The sequence below is a fragment of the Hevea brasiliensis genome, chromosome 9, assembly GCF_030052815.1.
Source record: "Hevea brasiliensis isolate MT/VB/25A 57/8 chromosome 9, ASM3005281v1, whole genome shotgun sequence".
Lineage (NCBI taxonomy): Eukaryota > Viridiplantae > Streptophyta > Magnoliopsida > Malpighiales > Euphorbiaceae > Hevea > Hevea brasiliensis.
In genome coordinates, this window is record NC_079501.1 from 54450267 (window position 1) to 54458836 (window position 8570).

The 8570-nt window shown below is 30.8% G+C and overlaps 1 long non-coding RNA gene across 1 annotated transcript; it reads right to left on the reverse strand.

The window, feature by feature from the left end:
• Positions 1 to 5648: 5648 nt before the first annotated feature.
• LOC110633375 (uncharacterized) lies at positions 5649 to 6718 on the reverse strand. The gene is made up of 2 exons (XR_009151390.1): positions 6414 to 6718; positions 5649 to 6135 (listed from the first exon to the last, which is right to left on the reverse strand). It is a non-coding gene; the product is annotated as an uncharacterized LOC110633375 (long non-coding RNA).
• Positions 6719 to 8570: the final 1852 nt, after the last annotated feature.

An 8570-nucleotide genomic window follows, 5' to 3' on the forward strand; every position in this document is an offset into this window, starting at 1 on the left:
GAGCCGAAAGAAATATGGAATTATTTGCAAACCGGGATGAACTGGCGAGGGGCAATTTGGTCAATTGACCCCGAGAGTCGACTCGACCTAATCACAAATAAAACGGAAAAAAGAAAATTTCGGAATCGAGAATTAAATTAAAGAACTAATAGAAAAAAATAAATAGGAAAAAAAAAAGAAAGAAGTTAGAAAAGTCAAAGGTGATGACATCATGAATGATGTCATAAAAGATTAATTAACTTATTTTATTAATTTGTAATTTTTGGTCTTCAAAAGGGATAAGATTAAAGAAAATAAAAGAAAAACAAAAATTATTTTAGCTTCCTTCTTCCTTGTTGTGCCGCCCCACCTTCTCCCTCTCTTCTCCATGAAAGTTTCTTCCATTAAGCTTACACTTAAGCTTAATTTGCTCCACTTAATCTTCATAAATCCCCTAAAAACCTTGTTAGAACTTGCAATCTCAACTTAAGCACAAGGATTACAAGAAGAAAGAGGAGTTAAAGATAGGGTTTGGAGGATTTAAGAAAGGTTAGTGTGCTAACTTTCAATTTTCTACTTCAAATGCATGTTTAGGTATTTAAGTGAGCTTAAAACTTGATTAAATGAAACAAATTGCTGAAATTTCGTCCAGCTTAGAGGAAGTATGATTTTGTAGTTTTGAATGAGTTTAGGAACCTTACTTAGTTGATTGATTAGCATTAAACCATTAGATGTAGTTAATTGCATGAAATGTATGAGTTAGGGTTTGAATGCTAGGGTTTGTGAACCAAATTTTGGAGAAAGGCTTAAATGAAGACTTTGGTCAATTATGAGATGAAAAATGGTCAATAATGACCAAAAGAGATGTGTGGGAATTGTTGGAATGAAAACCAAATTCGTAGGTCAAATGGTCATGTTGCTGGCAGCATGACCAAACCTACTTTGAAGGACCAAAACGGGAATTTTACAAGCCCAATTGATATGCCACCAATTGGAGATGAAAATAGACATAAAATAGCACAATTTTCATTGAGGAACCATGGCCAAAAACTGACTAAAACTTAGTGAACCAATTGACCAAAGTGAAATGAGAGCAGGCTGTCACTGCACCAAACTGACCAAATGAACAGTTTCATTTGGTCATAACTCGAGCTAGGAAGGTCAAATTGACCTGAAATTTTACCAGAAATTAGATAAGATATAGACCTAAAACTTTCATGAAGAACACCATCCCAAATTATGCCATTAACCTAGTCAAATTATTGAGCAAAGTTGAGTTACTGTACCTGCAATTCTGCAGAATTCCATTTGAGCAGTAATGTTTGAAGGGCTATAACTTTCTCTAGGAAACTCGGATTTAGGTGATTCTTGAACCGATGGAAACCTAAGACATAGTAGAACATTTCACATGGAGAAAGTTAGACCAAATTATGAACTTAACTTGATTAAATTACTGAACAAAATTGGACCAAAAATCTGCCAGAACCAAAATCTCAGCATGAACAGTGCACGTGAACAGTAACTGTATTTTGGCTATAACTTGAGCTACAAAACTCCGATTGGGGTGATCCAAAAATGAGAATACACTTAAGACAATAAGGAACATTTTCTATGAAGGAAGTTTTGCCAAATTCCAACAGTAGATTGACCAATGGAACAGTGCAACTTCGGAGCACCAAAACCGAAAATTGGCAATTTTGCCAAAATGACTTAAGCTTTGAGAAAATGACCAAAACCAACAAGCTTAATGGCCAAAATATGGTATGTGGGTGAAGTTGGAGTTCCCATACCTATTAAGCCTTAAAAAGTCAACAATTTGACTTGAATAGTATAATAAATAGTAACCCGAAACACAAAAATTTCAAGAACGTCGAAATTAGAACGTTAGAGCTAGGTGTAAGTGAAGTTAAATTTATTTTTGGATTTGTGTTAAATTATGGTACTGAAACACTATAAAATTGTGTGTTTCAGCGGAAAAGAATACCGGGACAGAACCCGAGGAGTCGAGTTAAGGCCAAAAGGCGACTCATTTGAGGTTTGTGCACAACATCACTATGCTTTAAAATGTGTTGATAAAGTGAATGAAATATGTATTTTACGTTTGCTTTGAATTATTGAGAATTTATTTGTGACATTAGTTATGATGTTTTGACTTAAATTGTTGGAAGTTATTGTGTATATTTGAAATGACAATGTTTAACAAATTTTTAAGATAAGTTTTGAAACCACAGTATCATGACCATATATTTGAATACCTCACTAACACGATTAGTGGGGGTAATTAGTTTCGAATTTTGATTCCTTCTCTAGAGAAGTGTTGAGGTGTGCCAGTAGAAGAGGATGTGAATGGATATCCATATATTTGAGCTAGCTAGCCTTGTGATGTGATTTCTCTTTAGCCTCTGGTTATTAAGATTCTATTTGTTTCGAATGGCATGATCTAACTGTGGGATTTATGAAACGTGTTTTGATACTTCGAAATGAACTTGGTTTGCATTAAAACCTCATAATCCATGTTTTGTGTTTAATGCTCATGTTTAATCAAATTTTTGAATAAGTGTGATTTATATTTTGCATAAAGATTATTTTAGTATGTTGTGCACCACTGAGTCCTAGTACTCAGCGATAGCTTCTATTGCTGTCGCAGATACAGAGACTCGAGGAGCAGCAGACTGAGCTGCTGAGGTGTAAGGAGTCATCAGCTTGAAGTCTTCGGGTATAATTTATACCCTAACTGTAAATATTTCTTTTGATGTATATATTGCACATAAATGTATGGACATGTAAATGGGTCTTGAGCAGCTGTACAAAAATTTGTATGAAGTTGGTAATAAAGTTTAGTTGTATTTCTTTTGATGTAAATTTTGTAAGAATGTATATAAATTATTTTGTCCCTAATGAAAAATGAGTACAACTATTTTATTTAATTTGAATGAAATGGATTGCTAATATTTTGATGATCATTGAATAGTGGATTTGAAATTTGAAAGTTGATAAATGTGTTGAGAAATTGATTGGGATTGAGTATGAAATTGGAGTAGTGGTTGAGAAAAATTTTTAGAAGTGCTTTTTATAGGTATTTGAAGAACGGTTTTCTCAAAATACAGAGGAAACTCTGTCAAAATTTTTATAGAAATTGCAGAAAATTAAAATGGATAAAAATTTTTACTAGTATTTAAACTTGAATAAATAGTTTTTAATTCATACCAAAATGCTCACCACTTCTAAAATGTAAGAAAATTGTTTTAAAATCCCTTGTAGGGTACTTAATGAGTTATCGGTAGGTGAAGTTCGGTAGTTCATTAAGTATTCTACGAGATCATGTTATGCCTTACGGAGGAGTAAGGTGTGACAATTACAGCTTATTAGCTATTCTGTTGCACACCGGGAGACACATATGTGACCGATGATGTGACGGCCCGAGGTACTTGATACCTAGTGCAAGTTTATTCATTTATCCAGTCCAGTCATCCAGTATAGGTTACTTGGGCAACCAAAAATGAAAGTGGATAAATTTAATGAAATAATGAATATAACAAGTACAAAATAAGTAAGACTACAAATATTAATCGAAAATTTGTTTGCAATAAGACATCAATATATTCACTACATATTCATTTCTGTTATTTCTTTTTATTTTATTATTGGCACCACTAAGTATTATTGCTTAGCGCGTTGCTTTTGCCACGCGTAGGTTCTAGAGAGACCGACCGAGAGCCCAGTAGACCACAGATTGGGTGAGACTTTCTGCAGCTCTGCATAGTATTTGTGTCACCTCACCGACGTCAGTGCATTGGTAGAACACTAGGTTTCATTTTGGGTATTTTGTAATTAACTTTTATTTTCTCATATGTAATTAAAACTTATGTAATGTATTTTGGTATTAATGTAAATAGTGGAAATTGTATTTATGAATGAAAAAGTGAATATTTATTTATGACTTTTACATGATTATCATATGAGATGAATGATTAAGAAATAGAAATGTTGTTAAAAAAAATATTGAGATTTTGTTGATGAAATGGAGTTTGGGATTGATTGAAAATATTGGAAGTGTTTTTCACAGTTCCAAAAAACTGTTTTCTCCATTTTTAGCCAGTACTCTGTCGGATTTTCTATAAAATTTGCAGCACCTCAAATAAATTTATGATTTCAATAAATGACTGAAATTAATTATATTTCACAAATTGTACTCCATAACTATAAAAAAAAATAAATTAGGAAGAATAAAAATGATTGAATTAAAATAGGGTGTTCCAGTACACTGTGTGGCATATCTTGCTCTACTATACTGTAGACGGGTGAAGGGTTTCACAAGTATGCTAGACGTATCTCAACTATAATTGATCCTTTGATTTTGGAATCTTTGGCATGTAGAGAAGGAATTTTACTGACTAAGAATAAGAGCTTAAATTCTGTTATTGTTGAAGGAGATTCTATGGCTAAAGGAGGTGCTATTCCTGATGATCTATTGACCTATCCTAGTTAATGATTGTAATGTTTTACAATTTCAGTATAGAAAATGTAATGATACTCTGTTATATTTGCTCAGAATATGCTCATTATAACTATTGTAATTCTTTAGAGCAGCTTAACCTCATTTTGGACAAGGAAAAAAAAAAAAGTATTTGTAGCTTGTTTATTTGATTATTACTATAGAATATTATACATAATTCATTAAAATTATAAAAAGAAAAAATTAATTATTTTATTTTTTATTATCAAATCAAACTGAAAACCATTTAGTTTAAAAAAATTATTATTTAATTTTTATATTTTAATAAAACTAATTATTAACTCTCTATATTTTAAAAAATACTATTATTTAATCAATATATTTTACTTTCATTCAACTATATAATCTATTCATCAAATTTTTTATTATTCATATTGTTTAAACTATTGTTTAATCTTTCTAAATTAAAAAAAAATTTATTAGTTAATCTCCGCATTTTAAAAAATATTACTATTTAATCTTCTATTTTAATAAAAATAATATATTTTTTTAAAAATATAATATTTTAAAAATAAATTTTTTAATAAAAATAAAAATTTTATTATGCAAACTCAATTTGAATTTACATTTATTTTAAATTTGTAGTTTCTTAAATATTATTTTTATATTTTATCTACGGTAAAATAATTTTCTTAATTATTTAAAAATTTAGAAAAACTACTGAACATTTTTATATAAATAGTTTATAAATTTTTTATCAGACTAGAGAAAAAAAAAGAAAGAAAAGAAATGATAAAAAAGAAATAATGAAAAAAATAAAATAACTTAAATATAAAAAATAATTAAATAATTAAATAATTACACAATTAAATTACACAAATTAATTTATTTTTAAATATAAAAATTAATTAATTATTTATTTAATCAGTATTAATTAATTAAAAAGTTAACAGAATAATTAATCCTTTAGTTTAAATTTCGGTATAACCAAATAATACATTTTCCTTTTCCCCTAACTAGAACTCGAGAGACGGGCAAAACGTAATTCAAAAGAATTGAATAGGTCTGAGTCCGACTCAGACGATTACCTTTCCCATCAAGTTTAGGAACCAACAAGCTAAGCTAGTTGGGCTGTCAAAATTGAAAGTTTCAAATCATATTATACAGTTGGATACCAAACCCAATTCATTATACATTCCAATCAAACGAAACAGCAAATAAACCATATCTTTTCAATAATTAAGCAAACTGTTTAAGCTAATTCAATAAAGTGACGAAGTAAGATCCCACTCCAAAACCCAAGAGGATTTTAAGAAAATTCTGTAACGCCCAAGCTTTGGAGTTTACGGTTACACCACCAAATATCAATAGCAAATGCTAAAACTATTTTGAAAAAAAAAAAAAACCTAAATCTATGAAAATGACACAAATCAATAACACAAGTTCTTCTAAACTCAAAAGAAAAATAAGCAACAACAGCTCTCTTTTAATCACATCTTATAAACCAATGGGGTTTTGCCTCAACATCAACAAATGACAACAAAGAAAACAAAAAGATTATGAGCTTTGTCAGGTCATCTATGAGCCGTGACCAGAGTCTCTATGAACCTCAACCCATCAAATCTTGGCGCGAATTTCCCCTTATCTGAAGTTTCATAAGCATTCAGTGAGACACGTTTCCCCATTGTAGAAGTTGAGCCCTAATCAAAACAAGTTAAAATCAAATCTGTTGAGATTAATCCTCTTTTATAGAATGAATCAATGATAAAAATCACTACTTCTGAGAAGATAAACAAAATAAAGCATTGATTAGCAAGAAGAGGCAGCAGAAATTAACAGCAAAAAATAAAATTTTTTGAAATTAATGTGAAGGTGAGTTTTCCCCAATATTCCACGCCAAAGCACAACCATATTAGGGTTTAGGTTAAACAACTCGTTTTTCAAATTAAAGCATCAAATAAAGGCTGGAAACAAATACCTCATTGGATGAAGGATAAAAAGCGACGTCGCGATCTGCTGTAGAGGAGGAGGATAAAGCCACGGTGGACGCGGCGAGCACGGAAGCTACGAGAGTGCATGTTCCCTTCATTTTTTTCCCTTTAGACGTAGACAGTTCCCTCAATATCTCTCAGATAAGAGAGCAGACTGTACAGCTTAGAACTAAAATGGGCAAAATCCGACGAGCCTCGCCGGATCCCGACGGCCACCACAATTCTTTTTTGTTGTAACTTCGTATCACACCGGTTTTCAATCGCCGCTCGTGATGCGATTTTATATTTCGGTTCGTCCAAATTGAATGGAATTTAATTTAATTTTTAGTTCCGTTCACGTCAATTTTGGGCCACGCATAATCAGGAGAAGGCCACGTGTAAATAAAATTGAATGAGTGAACGAGGAAAGAGAGATCGGTTGAAAGGTAAGCGATTAGGTGCGCAGGTGCAGTAAAATAAAGTGGGTAGGCGGGTAAGTTAGTATTGTTGTGCGGTGGAGAATAAAAAGAGAGACAGCGAAGGTTGCTTTGATTGGAGAGAAAGTTGATGTGCCTTGCAACTGTGATAGGGAATTTCGCTACGGCTCTCTTTGCATTTTCCCTTAAGCTCAATGCCGTTCCTGTGAGTCTGTCAAACGACAAATGAGGTTGGATTCTCGATGCATTTAATTAAATATTATTTTTCGAAATTATTTATTATTTTATTTTAATAATATATTTTTATATTTTATATTTTTGTAATTGTTTTATAAATTTTTTATTTAATTTTAATTAATACTTATATCTTAATAGAAGAATATATGAATAATATATATACGTATTTTTTATTTTTAAGAGAAGGCTATGGAAATTTAATAGGAGAGCTTATTTCTTATTCTCATTATAAAGAAAACTACATACAAAGGCTCTCCTTCTATAGAAGAGGAGAAGGAAACAAACAAAATACAATAATACAGTTCATGTGATCTAGTGCATCCATTACAACCTCTTAAAGACATTACAGTACAAACCCTTACTATAGACAGTTTTTTGATGAGGCATCTAATGCGTTTAAGTAGGGGTGAATATTCAGTTCAAATCGAATCGAACCGAACTAAATCGAATTAAATTATAAAAATCGAATCGTAAGTTTTAGAAATTGAACCTAACAAAAATGGATGAAAAATCGAATCGAACTGAACCGCTCTATTTCGGTTCGGTTCGGTTTAAATTGATCAATTTGATTTTTTAATTTAGACTTGATTTTCAAGTTATTTAGTCTAATTTTAACTTTGGTTTGAACCTAATAACCATTAATTAATAAAATTAAACAATTAATATATATAAAATTAAATATAATTCATAAATTTTCCATAAAAATAAATCAATTCAAAAATCGATTTGGTTCGAGTTAATTTGATTTGACTATATAAATTACTATTCAATTCGGTTCGGTTCGGTTTAACCAATTTTTTCTCTTCAAAACCAAACCAAATCGAAATAACTGAAATTTTTATAATGTAAAACCGAACCGAACCGATTGAATTTTAAAACCGAACAGATTGAATCGAATTGACTCGATTCGATTCGATTTTTCGGTTTGAACCGAATTTTGCTCAGCCCTAGCTTTAAGTATAGACAATCTTTAACAAAGCAAGAAAGTACACTCAAACTTTTAGTACATATTAAATAGACATATGACATAGTATTTGAGGCATATAATTCTTGCAAACAGACACAAGAAGTCAAATCCTATGCCTTGAACCAGCTTAGTATTACTATTTTAGAGTTAGAAAGAGTTTATACTGGGTCTCAGATTAAATTCTCATAATTTGAGTCATCTGAGTCAATTTCTTTATTAAGATTCTTGTACCATGGTCTTCTTGCCTTGTCATTAGTTGTGCTGAAAGCAGTCTTGTCTCTTTCTATTTCTATAAGACCTACTTCATTTGGATCTTATGAGTCTTACCAAAATGGATGAGTATAATTAGGAATTTCTTCAAGCTTGGTATTTGGGTTTATGGAGGTGGAATCCAACAATTGAATTTTGGGCCTGTAGTTCTTAACTGTTAATAGTATGTCCTAAAGCATATCATTTTGTATGTATCTTGTACATATCTTATTAATAAAAGGTAATTTCACTTTTCCATTTACATAATATATTTA